The following is a 22033-nucleotide window of genomic DNA, read 5'->3' on the forward strand; positions in this document are numbered from 1 at the left end:
ACACTCACACCGGGAATGATCCTGTCACGGGTGGTCCTTTGTTCTCCTGCTTTGGACTTTCCATCGTCCCTTCCCCACAGGGCCTGGGGTGGCTCCTGGTCTGTGCTGCCGTGTGACCTGGGCATGCTCTGAGGCATTGCTGACTCCAGGTCTCACAGAAGGACTGCCATGATGTGCCTTCTTACAGTGCTCTCTGGGGCTTGTCTGGGAGCTGGGCTGGGGCAGCTGCCTGGACTTATCAGCACCCTGCATGGCAGCAGCAAGAGGGCATGGAATCATTGAGTCATAGAATGGTTGGGGTTGGAAGAGACCTTTAAAGGTCATCTAGTCCAGCCTATGTGCAATGAGCAGAGACATCTTCAACTAAATCAGGCATGGAGCTGCTGTGGCACAGAGAGGGTGATGGTAGGAGAGACAAACCTTCCCTGTCTCCAGAATAAGGGGGTCTTAGCAAAAAAAGAGCACCATGACTACAGACAAGTGCTGGAACCATCTCCACCCACTATCAGACCAGGTTATTGGATGATTTCAGCCAGGTGTGCTCAGCTCCACCTGTGCTGGGAGGGGTGACCTCTCGTCTGTCCCAGGGAAAGGATCTGGGTGCCAGTGCCATTGTTGGCACAAGAGCCTTGCAGCTGTCCTAGGGCATTGAGCACACGGGCTCTGTTTGCAGACTGTGTTAGCAGTGGAGCAGCTGTGCTCCAGGCTTTGCTCCTTTCCCTACAAGAGCATCAGGCTCAAGTGGGATCTACTTTGGCAGCAGTGCTTGCAGCTGGGAGGCCTCTCACTCTCTCACTGGGATTGAGGACATGTCTGAAGGGGATGATAGGAAGCATCTCCTGGGTTGTCCTCATTGCCCCATTGACCTTTGAGCGTGGGAGTCAGGCAGCAGCTTGATGGTGGGAAGCCTTGTGCCAGCCAGTGCAAAGGTGGGAAAGACACTGCTGAAGCCTGACAATGGATCTGTGCCCTGCTTGTCTTTTGGTCCTGGAAAGGAGGAGTCACTCCTCCTGGATCCATGCTGGGGTTATTAACCTCTCTTTTGCTTGCCATCCACTTCTCCCTGACCTGCAGGCCACCTGCCTGTGCAGGAAGCACCAGACTCAGGTGGTTTGTGGATAACCTGCTACTGGGTTACCACTGTTTTTTGACCCATATTGGCCAAGCAGAGGATTTGTTTGTCTTGTACAAGGTGCTGTACACACAGAGCAACAGGGCATTCCCTTTTCTGGTGTTCTCTCTTGCTCTTTTCAGGGCCAAATTCCAAGACCAAATACCAGAGAATGCTGTGGACTCAGGAGAGCATTTTCTCCAGGTAAGAAGCGAGACCCTGGACAGCGGACACTGGAAAATGTCCCACTGGCAGGTGTTTGCCTGAGCTGTGGCTAAACCCTGACTTGCATGATCAGATTTATCTGTCCCCAGATAGTACTGCAGCCTCACCAGCCTTGAGCTTCTTCTCTGCTTCCACCTTCCACCTGTCCTGATCATGGCCAAAGTGTTCTTCAAAACCAGCACTCTGCTGTGGATCCTGCTGCTGGTGTGTGATTCCACCGTAGGCAGCAAGGTGTGCTGCCACTTCTGTCCCTGCCCCCCCTCCAAAGTGCTGCTGGGCAAGGACAGTGCCCACCAAGCTTCAAGCAGGGCTCTGAAGAAGGCACCTGAGACCTGAGGTGGGTGCTGAGGACACCAGCTGCCACGGCGACCCCTGTGCACAGCAGGATTGGGTCTGACAGCCCCAGCCTCAGCCCCAGTGGTGCCCAGAGCCCCTGACAGAGCTCCTGCCTCGCTGCCAGTGGGCCGCCGAGGTCTGGCACCATTCAAAGGCTGGGGAAGAGTGGGCTGGGGTCTCTGTCCCTGACCTGCTGAAGCCCTGGCACGCCGGTTTAGTCCTGCACTCCCTGCACTGAATGCGTTCTCAGCCCCGGGCATTGGAGGGGCGCCCTGACCTGGGGGGCAGGTTTGCCCCTTCCCCTGCCCCCGTCCGCGCCCCGCTCCCGCCTCCGGGGCGGCGGGGACGGCACTGCGGGCGGCGAAGGCGACGCGGGCGCCGGGGCGGGGGTACCGCGGGGCGGGGAGAGGACCCGCGCTGCGGGCAGAGCCTCGTCACCCTGCCGGGGACCCGCGGGGCTGGAGGGCCACTGCCCCCTGCGCCGGGGCCAGGCGGCGTCCCCAGGGCGGGTCTCTAGGGGAGGCCCCGGGGCCGGTCCGGGGCGCGGACCCGGCGCTGCATTCTCAGAGTCTCCAGCAGAGGCTGGGCTGGGCTGGGCCGGGCTGGGTTGGGCCGGGCTGGGCTGGGCTGGCGGGGAAGGAGGGGAGGCAGGCAGGGAGCGAGGGGAGCGAGGGGGAGGAAGGCGGCTCTCGCCGCACATGCATCCCCCGCCGCGCGCCCGCCGCCCGCGCCCCGCCTCGCGCCCTGCCCGCCCGGTGCCACAGCCGGCTCCGCTCGCCGCCGCCGCCGGTCGGGGCTGCGATCCGCTCCTGCCGGGGCTCCGCTCCCTGCTCCGCGCCCGGCTGCGGGGGCTGCCATCCGCTCTGTGCCGGGGCTCCGCTCCGCTCCCTGCCCGGCTGCTGGGGCTGCGATCCGCTCCCTGCCCGGCTGCTGGGACTCCGCTCCGCTCCGTGCCCGGCTGCCGGGGCTCCGCGCCGGGGCCGCGCCGCCCGGTGCCGCGCAGGATGCCGCGGGAGGCCGATCGCCCGGCGCGGGGGGGCCGCCGCGGCCGCCGCCCCAGGTAAGAGCCGGCTCGGGGGGCGGCGGGGCGGGCACCGCGGGGCAGCCCAACTTCTCCGTCCCTCGCCGCGCCGCAAACTTTGCCGCCGCTCGGCGGGGCTGCGGCGGGCGCTCCCCGCGGGTGAGCGCGGGCTCGGCCCGGCCCCGGGGTCGCCGCCTCGGGCCATGCAGCCCCGCAGCCCGGGGTACCCCGGATCTCCTCGGTGTCGGCGGGAGAAGCCGGAGGTTTGATGCCTCATGGGCGTCGCTGCCGGGCGCTCAGCGCTGGCACCGCGGGATCCAGCGCGGCTCCGCCAGCGGCGGGTCCCAGCACACCCTTCAGTTAAAGCGCTCCGGTGCTTGGAGAGCTGCAGCTCCTTCTTTAACCGGTGGCATCTTAAAACACCCTCTTCGGGCTCCTTCCTGCGCAAGAGCCATCTCCCCATTTCTCGCAGAGACCGGAGCCTTCGTGCCCATCCCATTCCGCACGGGCTTTGCTTGGGGTGCGTGTGGCTGCAATGCCTGAGGAGCCCAGCCCGGAGCCCTCAGAGCTGGCCGGGTAACATCTCTCTTCGCAGAGCCACGTTTTTTTTCTAACAGCAAACTAAAAATAACTGTTCTAAAACTAGCACTTTCCTCATTTAAAATGTGGTTCCCAACTGGCTGCGCACAGGCCTTGTGGGAGCAAGAGCTGCAGCCGCGTCTGCCCCCACTGCCTGCCCCGGCCCAGCACTGCCGTGCAAGGTGCCTCTCGCTGGGCGTCTGGGGAGCCCAACCCGTGGCATCTGGGCTCCTGTGGGCACTGGCAGTGGGTCTGGGAATGGAGGGATGCGGTTTTGATGCCTCCACTCTTCTTGTTTAATTTCTGGCGGTTTCCCCCGCACAGTCCGGGGAGAGCTGTTGTGTCTTCTTGTCCAACCTCATTGTGTGCATGAACAAGACTAGTTACAGGGCTGATGGTGTAGGCAGCAGCAAGGAGAGGCAGGCTCAGGAGTTCAGACATAACTTCATGAGACAGTGCAGTGCACCTCAGGGAAGCCTTTGGACCTGAGAGGGCTACGAAGGATGGATGGCTCCACCAGAGCTCTGGTTCTCCAGAGCTTGCTTGCATGGCCTGAGGTGGTAAATGGGGGATGTGCCTCTCTGTCCCTGCTCCTGGGTTGGTACTGTGCTGTTAAAATGCCATGCGCTGCAACGTAGTCTTGCATGCCACTGAGGAAATCTCGGCTAATGACTCTTTGGGACCTGTTTCTATTTCTTCAGAGTGCCTAATGCTCAGAGCATGGCTGAAGCCTGCAGTCTCTGTACTCATACATTTCGTGCCCAGCTCAGAGCCTGGGCTTTGCCAGGTTTTCCCTGTGAGACTGGTGGATGCTCTCCACCCCTTTCAGGAGAGCACTGGGTAAGGAGTATTTGCAGCAAACAATTATCAAGGTTGGAGATCATTGTCCTGGTACATCAGTTTTCAAATGCTGAAAATAAATAGCTTCTCTGGCTTTGAATCTGAAACCGTTTTCCCTGTGCTGGTGCTGTGTTTGTTTGTTTTCAAGGCCAAAGGGTGGTTCAGCTGCTCATTGATGAAATCCTGAAATGTTGACGGTACCCTTAGTGTAGCACAGGGTAGAGCCCACTGAAATCTGAATAAGCTGGCCCAGATTCTGCACTGACTTTTATATCACGTCCGCCTGTGCTCCGGTGAGGTGGGGGTCAGAGCAAGTGAGGCTTGGTCTCTGTATGAAATGCCGGTTGCTGAATAATACAGAGATGGAATTGGTGGGCTTATGAAAGAAAAAGTATGTGCTGTTTCATAGGTAAAAAGGGCCAGCTTTGTTCCTGCCTAAAGAAAAAAAATATGCCCTTTGCTTTTTGGTGCATTGACACTTTATAATATGATATGGTGATTTCATACCTATGACACAGAAGTGGCTACTGAAAGAAGGTCAGTTTTAAAACTCTTTTTCAAAAGAAGCTAGCAGGCCTCCAGGAAAAAAATAAAAAAGAAAGAAAAGGTTGGTTTTAGCTTAAAAATAACAGTTAAAATCCTATTTTTCTTAGCTTCTTATCAAATAATACAATATTTTCATGCTTTAAATGCAATGTCATGATTCAAAAATTCATAGTTCTTGCTTGTGTGTAAGGATTCTGAGAAAAAGGGTCATAATTTACTGTTATTTGTGTATATTGTCTGATTAGCTTTTGGGGGGGTTTTGGCACATTGAAAATAATATTGGGCTAGCAAGGGTTTTTTCATAGGAAATTTTACTTTTGTGCTCCTAGTCACTATCCCATAGTAGCAAAATTTGGCTGCAAACATTGCAGAGGGAATGTTTGTTTGTTTGTTTTTTTGAAACCCCTTTTACAACCCATGAACTTTATCTCCTTAGAAGGATTAGATTCTTCATGGAAGCTTTGAAACAAGACTGGACTTCAGGTGGGATTTAATCTGATATTATTCCCTTAAAGTACAATTACATATTTACTTTCAAATAATTAGTTTTTATATTTTGAAAGCCCATTTTTGGAAAGTAAAGAAAAACAGACTGAAAAAGAAGGAGTGTGGTGACACTCGGGTTCTTTCAACATCATGTCACGAAACAGTATTTGTACATAAGAATACAACCATGTATGAATTTGTGTCATTATCTTTTAACCATGTGGTTATGCAACTGTGGTTGGCTTTACAAGCAATGACACTTCTCTGCAGATAAGTCCATACATATCCCGAGGCACAGGCCCTTTTGAGTGATCTGCTTTCTTGAAAAATTAACATGTAAAGATGAGGTGGGTGTGAGTCCCAACAAGACTCCTTGCCTGAGGTGGTAGGTGGACACGGTGTAAGCTCCCTGCTGTTCTCTGGATCCCTTTGGTCTCTACCACCAGTTTATCCCATGGGGTTTCCTTGCAGGAAGGGTGCCCGATGGGGAGGGATGTCACCAGCTTTGCCTCAGACCGTTTGTTGCCCTGTGAGTGTCCTCCCTGTGCCCTCAGCACCCTCTTGCTCCTTGCTCTGCGGTGGGCAGGGTTCCTTTGGGTCACCCTGTGCTCAGGGCTCTGTGTGTGGCTGCCCAGGGCTGCAGGTGAGGGGACAGAGCTCTGCCCCGTGGGTTTGGCTACTCCAGCACCCACAGGGCTCACAACTGCATGTCCCTTGTGTTGCTTGTGAGGCACAGTCCTCCCTCCACCCCAGCAGAAAAGACAAGTCTTTTTGTCTGGATTTGGGCAGCAAATTGCTCCCTGTCAGCCTTCCCTGCTCCCGTGAAGACTTGGAGTATGGGGTTGAACTGGAACTGGGACTCACCAGTCACCTAGCACGGGCTGGGGGGTATCTATTTCTGCAGTTGTGTCTAGTTTGTGGGTTAGTTTCTGCTTCAGAGAGCTTTGGAGGGGTCTGGTGAGGGGCTCTCTGCTCCTGCTGGTAGCCACTGCAGAGACCCATCCTCCCAGTTCAGAGTTTCTTTTTCATTTAGTCATCACTTTCCATTATTTGCAAAATCCATAAAAGGAATACAGCACATTACAGTAATTTTCAGTCTTACCCTTTGCAACAACTCTGCTTTCAGAGACTAGTCCAGACTTTACTTCAGCTTGGCTCTGTGTCCCCTTAATTTTCTTTCTTTTCACTGTCCTTTGTGCTGTGAGGGGGAGAAGGGAGTTCTGTGTTAGAGAGTTCTGTGTTATTCTGTTGAGAAAGGGGTTTTGGATGACATTTTAGTGCTGGTTCTCCAGGACAATCTCTGGGTAGCAAAAGGGGATCTTTCTCCACCAGTCTCTGCCTTCCCTCATTGCACAAGGCTGACTGGGACTCCTGCAGAGGGTCTGGGTTCTTTCTTTTCTGATGGAAGCTGTGTATCTTCTGGGTGCTGCTGTTCCTCTGATCCTCTTGCAGTGTGGTTGGAATTCTTCCTGCAACATTCTTCCTGTCTCAGCTCTTCAACAGCATTGCAGCACCTTCTCTTCTCTCATTTGAGGGCCTGTGGGCAGGTGGTAGCTGGCAGCTGGGTGCAGAGCCCACGGCAGCTGCAGAGCTCCCTTTGCTGCTCGTGTTACCTGGTGCATGTAAAGGAAATGGGGATACAGGGCTCTGCTGGGAGGTAGGGGCATGAGAAGAGGTTGTTCATAGTGCATGGGTTGTCCAGGGTTCCTGTGCATCGGTGGCTGAGCATGTTTTTTTTCCTTCACACTTTGGGTTTCAGTGCTGCCTCTGCACTGGGTTGACCCAACCTCTCCACCGGTGCCCAGCATGGGGAGTGCGGTGGAGGTGAGTGTGCACCCCAGTACCAGCTGGGAACTGGTCTCCCCAGAGGCCCTAGAAGGCCTCTGAGCAAAAGGTGGAAAGGTGGGGGACAGACCTTGCTAAGCTGAGGCCCCTGCCTTGTTCTTCTTGAGAGTGGGGGTAGTTGTGCCCTTGGGCATAGGAGAGGCAGCCAGCCCAAAGCTGGTCCGTCTGTGCTCCAGCCCAAAGCTGGTCCATCTGCTCCAGCCCAATGGCTTGGTTTGACTGGATCGTTCATTGCTGCTACAACTACAGGCTGAAAATCAAGGTGCTTTTCAGAAAGTGTGTCCTTTCTGCTGGGTGCCAGATCTCAGGATAGCTCACTAAACACAAGGGAAGGTTACAGTACTCGTTGCAACCTAATGACATTTTTTCAGCTAAAGGCAGCACTTCTGTGTTTCCAGTCCTGCCCTGCTGCTCCTGTCTGGGAAATCTGCACTTGCCTTCTCTCTGCCTGCTGTGCCCTGTTCTGCTGCCCTGCTTTTACTCACTTCCTTGCCCCTCATTCCTATTCCAGCAGTGCCATCCGTGAGCCTGGAAAAAAAGCCCAGCAGAGCTCATTCAGTTTTGATTCCACTCGGTGCTACACTTCCTAATTTCAGGTCCTAGTGAGAGAGCCATGCCTTAGCTCACACTCAGCAGGACTGAGGCTCTGGGCAAAGTGCCTGTTAGCACTGCTGTTACACTGTTGAGGGCAAGGTCTGCTCCCCAAACAGAGCAACCTTGCCTGTCTCACACTGTCACTGCTGTCACCTGTGCTGAGTTTGGCCCTGACTGGGTGATGATGGAAGCTGTGGGTACGATGGAGGTGATGCTGGGTCTGGTGTTTGTCAGCAGCAGCCACAGATCTGTGGCTGTCCTGTAGAAGCATTTAGCCAGGTACCCAGCAGAGCTGGGAGCATCCTGCCCCTGGTTTGGGCAGTGATGTGTCAGGGTATGTCACTCCATGGAACAAGGTGGTCCTGTGCTCTGGCTGTGACAGTTTTGTGAGCCTTGCTGATTGGTAAGTCCTTCAGGGAATCATGAAAGCAGACTTGGTTGTTCAACAGCCTTTTGCAGACACCCCCTACCCCTTTTTGTTGCTCCTCCCTGCTACAGAGAACACAAGGGGAAGGAGACATGGGCTCACTCCTCTTTCCTTGCTGACACTGCCTCACTCACCATTGCCACTTCAGCCAGGATTTTGTTAATCTCTTTCCTAATTGACTGTAGCCAGTGGCATTAACTGCAGGTGACTTGAAGCTCGAGGCCCTCAACTCACCTGAAGCTGCTGATGGCCAGAAGCTTTCTGCAGCCAATGATGGGATGTGAAGGGAGTCGCCATAGAAACATCTTGGGCAATAAATGGAGCCTCAAAAGCTCTGCCTGCCTTTTGGCAGGAGCCTGTGTGTGCATGTGGGTGCAGGTAGTGGTGTGCACCCAGCAGACCAAGGATGTGAGACATTTGGAAACAGCAGCTGCAGGAGCAAGCACAGGATCTGAGCACTGCTCTGGTAGGCTGGCATTTCCCCGAGGTTTTGATTGCAAAACTGAGTCAGAGCAGGAGGGTGTGATATGATCCTGATACTGGCCTGGCAGGAAGGGGCTCATTCCCACAGCTGAGCTGTGTCCAGTGCTGTGCAGAATTCAGCCCCTCCAGGGCTCTGCAGCCCCAGCCTTGGGGCAGCCCCGTCCCCTTGCTGTGCATGGCAGCACTGGGGACTCAGCACAGCCTCTGTGGGTGACACCCACCTGTCCCTGGGCTCTTTCCTGAGCACTGCTGCCCTTCCCTGTGGTCTGGCACTTGGGAGCTGTGTGCAGGCAAACCCCAGCACAGGGAGGTCTGAGGCCCCATGCCCACCCAAGAGGTGTTGGAGCTGGGTACCTTGGGGGTTGTGCTCCCCAGGTCCTGGTCTGGATCTGCCCCCTTGGTGACCCCTGCTGCCTTCCTGGGCAGAGCCTGGATGCCCCTTGCTGGCCAGGGAGCCTGGGCTTCCTGAAGGCAGGCTGTGGGGCAGGTGGCTCCTCTGGCTCTGTCCTCATGCCAGCCAGAGCTGGGGAGGGCAGATAAAGGTTTGGCTGCTCCTGAGGCTCAGACCCTCCTGGTCTGGCCATCCCGGGACAGAAGGAGTGTTGGGAACCCTGGGCCAGGCCCTTGTTCTGATGTCTTCCTCCTGCTCTGGAATGGCTGTGCAAGACAGTAACTTGTGTATGTGTGCCTGGGGATGCTGTGCTCCCTTCCCCAGTCCTGCTTCCTTGCGTCTCTGTCTGTCACACTGGGATTATCTCCCTCTGCTCCTACTGCAGCTGCTTCCCGGAATCCCAAATCCCCAAAATGCTGTTTCTCCAGTAATCCTTGTCATTAAAAGTGGCTCCTAAGCTCAGAGCACCTCCTCCTGTCCTCATCACCCTCTCTAGAGAGGAGCAGTTTGAGATGGCACATACTAACCATGAGCAAATGAGTCTGCTAACCTGGAACAGGGCACTGTTTTGTCTCCCCCCACCCACCACCAAACTCCAGTCGCCGTTGAGTACTTCTGGGTTTTCACTATTCTGTTTTTCAGCAGTGTGAAAATGTGCTTTCTCCCCTGTTGTTATGGCCCTGACAAGGCACATGGCTGTTGGTGCCAGTGTTGTGCATGTGTGGGAGAAGGAATTGTTTCCCCTGTCACTGGAGTCTAGAAGGTTGAGGACATACAGGTGAGGGAGGGGGCTGCTTTGGGAGCTGGACTTCACCAGCTTTCTGAGCTTGGCTGCCTTCCCACTTATGAAATACAGCTGAACCTTTTGATGGCAGGTAGGAATAGCTGAGCATCAGCAGAGTCCTTAAGAAATTACATCCCTGCTTAAACTTTCAAAAGTCAGCTGAACACCCGTTCGCCACAGCCCTCCCGGGCTGTTCCCCAGTGGCACGGTATTTTCTGCAACAAAACTCCTGCTGCAGCAGCACTCCTTCACTGGGCACTCCTTCACTGGGCATCCTCACCTGTGCTGCAGGAGGCGGGGACCCTTCCCGTGCCAGTTTTGGGATGCTGTGGAGGTGCGAGCTCAGCTCTGCCCAGGGCTTGTCCCCGAGCCCCCGAGGCGGCACGGGCGGGGGTCCGGGTGGTCCCCGGGTGCCGGAGGGGAGGGAGGGCGGGCGGGGGGCTCCTCCTCGGGCCGGTGCCGGCAGAGGGAGCCATCCTTCCTCCTTTCGTATGCACAGCCCGGCGTGCCAATTAACCAATTAATTTGAAAGGTGCTGTGAGAGGTGAGATTAGAACTCGGGTCCTCCACTGGGCAATGGCTCTGCTCGTCTCGCTGAGGCTCAGGAGCGAGCGTGTCTTTCCCAAATCCCTTCTCTCTGCTTTGATACCCAAGTTCTCCTCTCAGGTGAACCCTTGGGTGGGTTTCATCTGGTCCAGCTTCTCCTGGCCATGCAAGACAGCAGCAGCCTCCACAGCAGGTGTGGTGGGGGCTGATGGCAGTGCCTTGGTCAGCTGGGGGTGTGGGCAAGGGATGAGCCCCAGACATGCAGTGGACCAGGTCTGCAACTGTGAGCCCCCATGGACCATGGGATGAGTGACCAGGGACTGTGGCTGACCCTGCAGACGTAGACGTGGCCTTGCCTTGCCCAAGACTTGGCAATGGATTAGCTAAGGCAGATGAGCTTGTAAGCTGGAGCTGTGAAGTCTTGCCTAGAGAACTGACTGTTGTGCTGGTGGATGATGCTGCTCCCCTCTTCCTTGGTAATCACAAAGCGATGGAGGCATGAAGTGAAGTGCAAGCACTGAACCTTCCCTGGCTGGAGTAGCCACCACAGGTGAGCATTTATGGATTTTGCCTGAAAAAGCTGTTTATATTTTTGTGCAATGGGAGACCCGTGTCTGGCTGGGAAGGATGTTTGGAACCATCGGTTGAGGCTTTAATTGGTTTTGTACCTACAGTGCTAACGTGTTTTAGTGGACTAGATGGGAGGTGGGTGGTGCTTGGCTGCTCCAGGACAGGAGATACAAGCTGGTGTCATGGGACTGAGGGGCTCAAAGCTTTGTGCAAGGAGAGTGGCAGCTTCTCACTGTGCTGTGGCTGCTGTTTTCTATTTAATGCATTCAGAAAGGGTCAGTCTGACTTCCTCTGCTCTGGCTGTGAACCTGGCCTGCAGTGGTGCTGCCATGTGTTTTGGAACTGCTGTGGAATAACCTCGCTAAGCAGTTAAGCACCACACAGCCACCTGCTTACTCCCTCATTCCCAAGTGGGGCATGGGAAAAGGAAAGGATGAGGAAAACTTTTAGCTTGAGATAAAATTGATTTAATAAGTGAAGGAGAAGTGAAAGAAGAGAAAAATTAAGACAAGGGATGCAAAGGCAAACACTCACTGCGTTCTATAGATAGACTGATGCCAAGGCAGTTCCTGAATTAAAGGTGGCTCACTAAGCTCCCTCCTCTCCCTTTTTATTGCTCAGCATGTCATTAGATAGCTTTGTGGTTGGTCTGGGTCATCTCTCTGGTTTTCTCCACTCCCAAACTCTTGTGCATCCCCAGTCTGTTTGCTGGGGGCATAGTGAGAAGCAGAGGAGGCTTTGACACTGCAGTTTGGCAGTAGCTAAAACATTAGTGTGTTATCATTTTTGTTCTGGCCACAAATCTGAAATTCAGCACCATATAAGCTGTTGTGAAGCAAATTAACTCCTTCCCAGCCAGACCCACTACAGGACAGTTAAACACCCTTTAGTGCCCTTGGCAAAGAGCCCTCATCAGACCTGGGCAGTGGGAGATGAGGTTTCTGTCCTGTGGATCACATGGCCAAGGCACACTCAGGCTGTCCAGGGCAGAGGCACAGCACTGCCTGTGATGCTGCCAGAACATGGTGTTTGTTGGGAGAAGCTAGAGAGACACCAGAGTGCTGGAAAACAACCCTTGGGAAGCAGGGCTGGATGCAGGCAATGAGCTGCTTGCTCAGCTGGTGTGAATTAGCCTCAGTTCTTCAGAGTTCTGGCGGGTCAGGGTCTGACCTGTGACCATGCTGAGTATCTCCCTTCAGTTCCTGGGCACAGACTCCGGTCAAGTTTGCTTCTAGGGAGGCATTTTCCAAACCTTGGGCTGTCCCAGAAGCAGAAAATCCTGCAGCTGAGCCTGTGTTGTTCATAGTAAGCACTGCCTTGATTGTGAAAAGCTGCTGTGAAATAGAAATGAGAGGGAGGGACCATGAAGCCCCATGGTGGAAGGCCTTTTCTTTAAGCTGCAGCTGAGGTGGGCTTAGGCAGAGGTGGGACACAGTGTCTGGTCCTGGTTTCCACAAGGCAGCACGTGTGTTTCCCTTGTGAGCAATGAAAGGCTGGTACTGAGACTCATCTCTATCTTTTTTATATCTAGTCCATCACTGTGCTATCTGGTGCTTCCCCAGTATATATAGAAATAGCAACAACAGATTTCTTTGTCCTCTTCTAACCAATACCTGAAGTGATTGATAAGTTCATATGTTTTTGTGTGTGAGTTCTGTCTGTGCACCAACATGAGGAAAGCTGTCTCGTGGACTGATGTTCTTGGTGCCCCCCACCACGGGGGCCCAAGGACTGTGCAGATGCAGTGCTTGTGCCTGGCTTGGTCCTGAACCTCTCAAAAGTTTGGTATTGGCCCTGCTCAGGGCAGCTGTGTCTTGTTACTCAGTTTTGGAATCACAGTGACTGCATGTTCAGGTGTGAGTTTTGGTGTCAAGTCACTGAGAGGTCTGATGGGAGAGGGGAGTGGCAAGACATGTACAGCTCTGAGACCAGCGAGGGGGAGAATGGCTTCTTGGCTGGACACTGCTTGGCTTTGGATGCCCAAACTCTGCCTGAGGCTGCTGCCAGCCCAGCAGCCTGAGAAGGGTGGTGGTTTGGAGGGTAGTACACAAAGGAACAAACATTTTGTCTGCAATGCAGTCCTCCCTAGTTGGCTTCAGGCAGTCCAGTGTCTATCTGGAGCAGTGGGGGCCTGGAGACTGGCGTGGCAGCACACGGGATGTTTCTGCAATTTGGGATTTCAGCACTTTTGCAACTGCCTGCATGGCTTGGGGGTGGTGGGCTCTAGGCTGGGGACTTTGGGGCACGTGAATGGGTTCTAATGTGTCTGTCATCAAACAAGCTAGAAAGGAGTGTGGAGAAGGAAGTGAAGCAGCCCAGAGACAAGGGGAGAGTGAGCTCGGAGTGACCAGGGGTCTGCAGTGTAGTGACAGAGAGCAGGATGCAAACAGTTGAGGTGTGTGAGGGTGACAAAGGCAGAGAAAGCCACAAAGGAAAGTGGGAGTGTGGCTGTACGTGTGTGCTTCCAGTTCTCCCCTTTTTCCAAGTGTGGAACTGCTTTGGGAAGGTGGGGTGGCCTTGATGAGCGTACACAGAGCCAGTGTCTCTGCATTTTGTTGGTTGTGAGGATCTTTCACTGCCAGCAGTACCGAGTGGCTGTTGGACTGGCTGGAGAAAGTTGGGCCATGGGGCTCCTGCGTGTGCCCAGGGGGGTTCCTGGGGAGGCAGTGCCAGGCTGCAAACCTGCAGCAGGGCTGAAGGACTCGGAGCTGCAAAGGGCTGCACCCGCCCGTGTGAGTGTCTGCACCCTCTCTTGCATGCACATGCTCACGTGTTCCAGCACGATCCCGCCTGCTCACGTGGATGTGGATCTCCTTGGCTCTATTCTTTCACATGCACTTTGTCCATTTGCTTTTCTGTCCTCCCTGTTGCTGCTGTAATCTCTCTCTCTCTTCCTCCCTTTGTTCCCTGGGCTGCTTTGCTGCCTTCTACTTCACCATGTCCCTCTTTATTCCTTTTGATAATAATAACATTAGAACCTACATACAAGGCCCCAAGGTCCCTGCTTTGTGCAGATACATGAGCAAAGACCCTTCAAAGCCTGTGTGCTGGGTTGAGAAGGTTCTCATAGTCTCTCTGTTGCCAGGAGTGGCAGAGGCAAAGGGCTTGATTGTGAAATAAGGCCTGTGCAAAACCCCACGCTGTGTCCTCTGTCCATCCTGGAATGTCAGAATGCTGGTCTCGTTTGATGGAGTTTTACACCAAAGCCCTGAACCCTTGTGCCTGATGGGAGGAACTGGACGATTAATCTCCCTTTATCACTTGTGCTGAGCAGAGTGGTTGTTCCCCAAGCTCCCAGTCTGTCCCTTCCTCATTGTGCCATTGGTTTGGTAGTGACATTAAAGTGAAACTACTTGGGGATTCCGTTCCAGCCTGCTGTGTTCACGTGCTTTGAGCTTTCAGAGATATTCTCCTTTTCAACTGCAATTTGCACATTTGGCCTCTGCTGAGAGGTGATGCTTCAGTGGGATGCTGAAGTCTGGTGGTTGGAAAGCAGCATTTCTTGTTTTGCATATGTGGTACCCACTGTATTTCCTTTGCTTGGTCCTGTGTGGCTCTGGGTGCTGGTCCACATCTGCAAATACAGCACTGCAGGGGGTGGAGGAGGAATCAAATACTTTTTTCTTCAGCTGACAAAGTGGTCAGAGTTTCTTGCAGAGAGAAGGTTAATAAAGTATCTGGCTTGCAGAATCGTATCCAGAAACCTGTTGACTTGTCACAAGGATGTGGCTCTGGTGTGCTGGTCCATCATGGAAAGGGAAGGGCTCTGAAATCCAGAGATACATTTAACTTTTTTTTTCCCCTCTTAAAGTCCTCCAAGAAATGTGCATCCAGTCTGTAGTGGTCTCTTTCAGCTTTTTTTCAGCCACACTCCAGTTTTCTGATGCTTGCTACAACTTTGGCTCTCTCGTGGGTTAACCTGTGTCCTGCAACTCCTTGCTGAGAACTGGATTTGGGAAAGAGCAGGCAGCAAAATCAAAAGCCTTCACCTGTTCCTGGAATTTGCTGCTGTCTGCAACCCTTTTGGTTTATACACAGCAAGGGTCACAGAAGCAACAAGCTGTTTTGGCATATTTGCTTCCCCTGTGATTTCTCTTTGAGCAGCATGACCTGTGTGTGGGGTCATGACTCAAGAACAGTAAAAGCAGCCTGGGGATGGGCTGTAGCAGCAGGACCCTCTGTTCTTGTCTCTCTGCAGTAAAAAGCAGAGGGGCTGTAATGCCCATGTCAGCCTCTTCCTGGGCATGTGGGCCACTGTGGAGCCTTTTTGCAGGCACTTATGTTGGTCACTGTACTGGAACTGGCTGTCAGCAGGATCATCTCCTCCTTTCTTTGGGCAAAGTGCCTCAGAGGGCCTGAGCACCCTTCCCAAGGAGAAACTTGGTCTTTCTTTTGAGCCACAGACCTGGGGGATGATTCACTTGCGGATGCAACAGGATTGGCAACTCTGGGTCCCTGTGTACGAAGATTTTGGGAATCCCGCCTGGAAGCACCTGTATGTTGGTGCTGGCAGCAGAGGGCAAAGCCAGGGGCTCCCAGAGAAGGTGGCCAAGGTCCCTCTTGATGAGATGTCTGTCCCAGGCTCACCACCCTGGGAGAGAGGAGTGGTTTCCCTTTCTCTGGTGTTAGCTGTTCCTGCCCTTAGGTCTGCCCCTGGGTTGCTGTGCACCTGCCTGCAGCTCTCAGAGAGACCCTGACAGCTGAAGCTGGAGGGTGATTCCTCCCTGGACAAGTCATGCTAGTGAAAAATAAACTGGATCTGGTCAGGTAAAATCTTTGAACAGCACCTGTAAGTACTGTCTGGGCTGCTCTGTGGTGGCTGCCTCTCTAAGGGCGTGTCCCCCTTTGGATTTATCCAGGAGCTGTTTGAAATGTGGAGAGTGGCATCGTTCTGCTTGCAGTGGGCATGTGAAAGGTGTGATATTGCTGGCAGAGCAGGTAGAGTTGTTGTCTGTCCAGTACAGGGCATGTCAAACAGGACAGAAATGGAGCAGGACCTCATCAGCTGTTGTAGCATTTACTGGTGTGTGTTGGAAGAGCCAGGATCTGCCTTTCCTCAAGGGAAGGTGAGAGGACTAGCCCAGGGAAAGGCAGAGGGGCTGGTGTGCCTCTCTTTAAACTGTCCCACCGCTCCTGGTCTGCAAACTCTTCTCCTCCTGCTAGTTAATATTAGTATTCCGTTTGTGGAACGGGCGATGCAATTAACACAAAGGTACAGTCATTCATTCTGACTGGAGGACTCATGGGATCAGATGTACTGGGGATAGGAAGCGGAGGCTTTCTGCTGGGAAAGAATGTCACAGCACAGCGGACACAGAAATGAAAAGCTATTAATAATGATCCCGGAACTTCACTTCCATCAGCTGTTTATTTAAAGGTGCTCCGTATTCAAAGCCTCCTGATTTATGTGGGCAATAACACTCACAGTCCTGGGATCACTTTTTTAAGCAAGGCTAATGGGGTGAAACCATCATACTGCGACAGTAGAGATCAAGCTGGGAAAATGATACTGGAGAGAAAAATAAACTATTGCCTAGATAATCCCAGAGCTACGCTGGGCTGGGAGCTGGTGTGAGCTCCCTGCTCTTCCAGCATTTATAAAGGCTCTTACTTCCTTTTTTTCCTTGGTCTTTGTGAACAGAATTTACTGGGCATGGAAGGATATAAAAATTTGATTCTACCAGGCAGGATGTTAAAATGCTGCTTCCCTTGCATGCAAGTGAAGCTTTGTCTGTAGTAGAGCTGTGTGTGGCTGTTCGGCCACGCAGCGCCCCGGGTCAGGCAGCCTCTCCATCTCGGCCTCTGGGGCTCCCATCCTGTCTTGGTCCCTTCTTGAGGGACTGGTTCCTCTGGAGAAGGGGGTCTCTGCTCTCTGCTGTGTGGATTTGTCTGCACAGTGGTGGTACAGGAGTGCCTGGAGGGGCAGAGTTGGGATGTTCTGTGCTGTGGCACAGAGGGGAGGAAGGGCTGCTCTGCACTGGGGGAGATCAGGTTCTGTGAGGGTTCTCTTTATGGGGCTATTAGTCCTGGCACCACCAGGGAGGGCTGCTTGGTGGGACTCAGGTGCTGGGCCATTGACCTGACCCATGAATTTGACACAAACTCGTGGTGGTTACCTCGTCCTTTCCCAGTTAAACCACAACAGGAGATTGGGCTCAGGGCAGGAGGAGTGCGACAGCGGTGCTGGTTTCTTCTGAACCTGCAGTAGAGCCCTTAGGAGCAGGAGCTGGTTTCAGCAGCTCCCTCTGGACGTCGGGCAGAGTGCCAGGAGTGCCAGATGTTGGCCACCAGAGGATACGTGACTTGTGGTACTTGCAGGGCAGTGAGCAGCTTTTGGCAAAACCTGCATGTTTTTCCTGGGGGTGTGGAGTAGCCCCGAGGCCGTGGAGCCGCTGTGCCTGTTGCCCTGGGCAGCGACTGACTCCTGGGACACGACTCCGAGTGCTGTGCGCCGTCAGGAGCTGCTGCTGGTGGTGATGTGATTAGTAGGATGAAGCAAATGATTCCAAATAAATAATGCATCTATCATTAATGGCTGAATGCAAAATTTAGCCTGTTGCTGTTGTCTGCAAGTTGCTTACAAGGAGGTCACAGTCTTTAGTCTACTGTGGGCTGGAGCAGGCTGTTCTCTGCAGCTTGCTGGCAAATGCTCTGCTTGGAGGATTCCTGGTCCCCTCTGCTCCAGAGTGTCAGTCCCTGGCCCAGCAGGAGGGGCCAGCCCATCCTGGTTGTACTTTGTGAGGGCGAGGTGGGCTTTGCTTTGAATGAGTCTCTACCAGGGTGAGCATCCAGAGGCTCCTGTGGGACTGTTCTCAAGAACACCTCACTGCTGACCTGGCTCTGCTCAACACGCAGCCTGAGGGACCCAGGGAGGGACCTGGCAGGGCTCTGATCACCTGGACAGCCTCCAGGGGTGTGCAGGTGCCCATTCCTTGCTGTGCTCCTCTTGGAGGTGTTGACTTTCAAACAGACTTGGCCAAAATGTACCCTCTGTGTAGGAGACTCAGCTGACAGAGGTTTCTGCCAGCTGTGGTGGACTGTTCTGTGCGATGCTGTGACTTAGCAAAGCGTGTTTGCTTCCTGTTTGGCGGATGAGGATGTGCAATGTTCCACTTCAGCTTCCTGAATTCCTGTGGTACCCAGATTACTTCCTTTCTTCCCAGTGTGTTTGCTCAGAAATTCCTGTAGAGCAGGAAGGTTTGGACCTGGAGCCTCTTCTTCCACATACCAGAAAAGCCTCAGTGTAGTCAAAGTAGTGTTGGATTTTAGCAGGATGCTGCAGAAATAATTTTCTTGCCCATTATACTATCTCGTTTCTAATTTTTGTTTAATGAGCTTATCTGAAAATAAGAAAATCATTGTAACAGTTTTCTTAAGTGTGAAAGATCAGGCTGCAATTGGCATTAAAGAGACTAATTACTTTCATTCTTCCACCTTTCTGACAGCTGTTTATTGCTGCAGGCTCATCCTGAGGTGCTGAGGAAGCCACTTATCTCTTCAGGTGCCTTTGGCCCAAGGTATCTGCAAGAGAAAATTGGGTGCCTGCTTCTAATCTGGGCTGTGCAAAGTGGATCATCTTGTTACACAGGACAAAAGTACTGTGGAAACTGTAGGTGTGACACCTGTGGTGCAGCCCCACAGGTCTGGTCCTGTTTTATTGTTGCTCCCTTGTCCTCCCTTGTGACTTCCCTGCTTCATCAGGGAAGTTTGAGTCGCAGAATGACAGTGTGATGCCACGGAAAGGGACTTCCTTGGTCTTGTACTTTCCATAAAGGGGAGTTGCATGTCTCCTGTCAAGAAGACTGAGGGATTTCCAAGGACAAAATTGCTAAGAGGATTAAGATGTGTATGGAAGAAGAGTGAGCAACAGCAAGAGACCTACCTGAAAGTGGCATTTGCCTGCCATAGGATTTATTTCACCAGAGGACTGAGTCTGAACATGACCTTGAACCCTGAGAAGCCAACTGAAGGAGGTTTCTTTGAACCTTTATGGCTCAGTATAATACCCACTTGTTATTCTCTATAGGAATTTGGGGAGACTTTCACGAGAGGTGGAAAGTTGCAGACAAAGCTGTGAACATCTTCAATTTTCCATTTAATCACACAGTATTGAATGATAAATAATTCATGCATCTGCCAAACACTGGCTTAAAAGGACCCAATTCCCTCCACATTTGTCGAAGTGGAAGAATTCCATTTTGTGCTTTTTTTGTTTTACGTCGTCCTTTAACTCCTGTCCAAAAGCCCTGTTGTCTGGGCCATCAGCTTTGATTCCACTTGCCCTGTTTTGGACTCATGCCTTTCCTTTGTTGTCGCTTCTGCTGTTCAGAGCTGGCAGGAGGGGAGTGATGGTGCTCCCTGTGTGTCCACGGGGTGCAGCCCTGGCAGTGGAGGCTTGTGGGGAGTTGTCTGCCCTGCTTTGTGGGAGCACTCCTGGCTCCTCAGGAGGTGCTTAGGCACAGAAGATGTGAATCTTTTGGGAATGCAACTTCTGACTCTCTGCAGGGTGTTTGGAAGGTGACTTTCAGATGTGGCTATCTGTCCAGATCCTAAAATTAAAGACTTGCTCTGAGCTCCGGAGCTTTCTCTCCACAGCAGGAGGAACTCTGTCCATCCCAGCAGTTGTGACAGAGATGCTGTGATGGCTGCCTCCACCTCCTCTCAGAGGTTGTTTTTAAAGACGAATTAAAAGTATTGTATTCACGTAGACAAGGCATGAAAATTCCATATTTGGAAAAGAATTGCTGCAGAGCGAGACCGTTATGGCTGTAAAACCCTCTTCCCTAGGGCAAGCATTGAGGATTTTCTTTGCAATTAAAATTTCTTTGAAACTTGGACCAGAGAAGATTTGGAGGAAAAAAAAAAATCTCCTGAACTTTGAAAGTACTTCTTTCCAAACAATGCTTGTGTGAGAGCTTTAACAAATGCTGTTCCTCCCAGTGTGTCTGATAGCAGAAAGTGACTGAACATGAGAAGTCAAAAGGTTGTGAATAGCTCCTGCTCTAGTCTCACTCTTTCTATTAGAATTTTTCAAGGCAGCATTAAAGGAGACAATATTATACTTAGAGCAACTTAAAAAGAAGGGGCAAGATGCATGTTTAGTCATACAGTCCTGAGCATTGCATAGATACATATTCCTCTGTAAGAACAACTTTTCTGGACTGTGTGCAAGTTTATCTGAGAAGAAAGGCAGATGAAAATGTTCCTTTCTGGGAGAATAATTCTAAGGAAGTAGAAGGAGGAAATCCAGAGATTTACTTCAAGAAAAAGTATGAATAAACTTTTACTATGGATAATGGGCTTTCTGCCCTGTTGTCAGAGCTGAGGCTAGGGTGACATTAGTGAGAGAACTTGATTTTATCGTTGCCTGCCTGTCTTCTGTGCTCTTTATCAGGGCTGAAGACTTGCTGAAAGGCAGATTGCTACCAAACATTGCTTTGCACAGTCTGGACCTGCACTTGGGATATGCTCATCCAGCAGCTGGTTACACAACCCTTTCACTGTGTAAGTAAAAATAAAAGTAATTTGAATATCTTATTTCAAAAGCCTCTACAGTTTTGAATCCCTTGGCCACTGATCTCCAGCATTTGTAATACTGTGATGCAATGTGCCATCCAGGTCATCTCTGGCCATCTCTCACTGATTGTCAAAATGTCTTGGGGTTCTGGAAATGACACTGAATTAGGACATGCTTTCTACAGGATGCATTTCAGTAAAGGGATGCAACAGGGGTACCAGAGTTTGCAGTGACAGAAACCTGTCTAGCTTTCAGATGCTCTCTGTGGCACCAGTGCTCTGATATCTTGTCCAGCTTTATCTGAACGTTGTGTCTCAGGTGTCACTGATGGCATCTGCTGTGGGATGGGACCTTGCACCGCAGTGACTGTGATCGTAATCCACCTTGCTGTGTGTGGGCATCCCACAGCTTTGCTTGCAGCAGTGCTGATGTCCCTTGCACATTTATTGGCCGTGTGTGTTCATGTATTCCACCCAAAGACACTGGTTTGTGGGTGCTGGAGCAGAGGATGTTGGAGCAGCAGCCAGGTTGTGGTGTTGGTCCCTGGTGTTTTAAACCTGCAGAACCCTCCTTGTAGGGCAGAGGGCTGGATGCCCTGGCCATTCCTTTGTCCAGCCCAAAGGGGTAATCATGGGATGCCTCTTGGATGCTAAGAAGAGCCGTGGGAAGCTGTGGGGATATGGGTGGGTGCTTGGCCATGGTGCTGTGGTCCAGGCTTGGTGTGGTGCTAATGTGCATTGTCAGGAGGCAGCATGTGGGATGTTGGAAGCTTGCATGTGATACACTTGCCTGGTCTGGAGGTGACACTATCTTATGTCTGGCAAGATTGCCTCATCCCTCGTCTCTAGATTTTGAGGAGAAGTTTATAAAAGGAAAAAAAAAGAAAAAATCTGCCTCATCTTGTCTTACAATATCCAGTAGAGAAAGTGAGCTCCAGAGAGCTTGAGTTCATGTCTTAGCCCTAGGCCTGGAGATTATGAACCATCTTAAAGCTTTGCAGCAGCCTTGCCATGCTTGTATTACCTGCACACAACAGATACGGGCAGTGTGCTGTAGCCAGCCTGTTCCTTTTCCTGGGAAGGGGAGCATTAAGCGGATTTGAATCCTGTTTAACAGGAGGAGACGTGGTCACAGGCTGCGTGCTGCTGCACTGTAGGCAACACTAGAGAAGAATTGCTGTTGAAGTAATTGCAGGCTTTTTCCTGCCCCGACTCCCAGCAAGGTCTGTCTGAGGCTGGGCTGTCGTGCTGCCCACGCTCTCGGGTGTGAGGCAGGTGGGCTGCCCATGGATGCAGACTGAGCTGGCACTAATGTGTCCCCAGAGCTGCCCTTGTGCTTGCACGTGGCCTGTTCCCTTGTGGTGACACAGCTGGCACGTGTGGATGGTGCTGGACCTGCTGCACACCCTCTGAGCTCTCAGGGAGCTGCTCTTTCCTTGGCTTTGCTGTGTAGCAGGTCTGGAACTGGTTAATGGATGCTCCCAGTTTGAACTCATTCAAAGCAGCGAGAGGACTGTGGAGATCAGGGCTGAGCTGTTGTTTCTGACCAGTGACCCTCCTGCTGCAGCCTTGTGTCCTCTGGGGAGTGCGTGTGCCATGGGAAAGCAGGAGAAAGCCCAAGCTTTCAGGAGCTCCTGTCTTGTGCTTGGTATTCATTCTGTGGTTCTGCCTTCTCGAGGGTGGCACAAGTGGTGTCTTACTCTTGCCTTGCTCCTCAGCAGCTTTTGTAGCAT

The 22033-nt window shown here is 52.4% G+C and overlaps 1 protein-coding gene across 3 annotated transcripts in view; it reads left to right on the forward strand.

The window, feature by feature from the left end:
- Positions 1–2317: 2317 nt before the first annotated feature.
- Positions 2318–22033, forward strand: part of CDH22 (cadherin 22) — a 76684-nt gene continuing 56968 nt past the window's right edge. For 2 of the 3 annotated variants that reach the window (XM_064673729.1, XM_064673731.1), the window contains exon 1: positions 2318–2732. The gene's annotated coding sequence lies outside the window, so the exon portion shown is untranslated. Of the gene's footprint in view, positions 2733–10691; positions 10765–22033 lie in introns of those variants that run through there. The other variant, XM_064673730.1, reaches the window with a different exon arrangement.

Source organism: Pseudopipra pipra, chromosome 17 (assembly GCF_036250125.1).
Source record: "Pseudopipra pipra isolate bDixPip1 chromosome 17, bDixPip1.hap1, whole genome shotgun sequence".
Taxonomy (NCBI): Eukaryota; Metazoa; Chordata; class Aves; order Passeriformes; family Pipridae; genus Pseudopipra; species Pseudopipra pipra.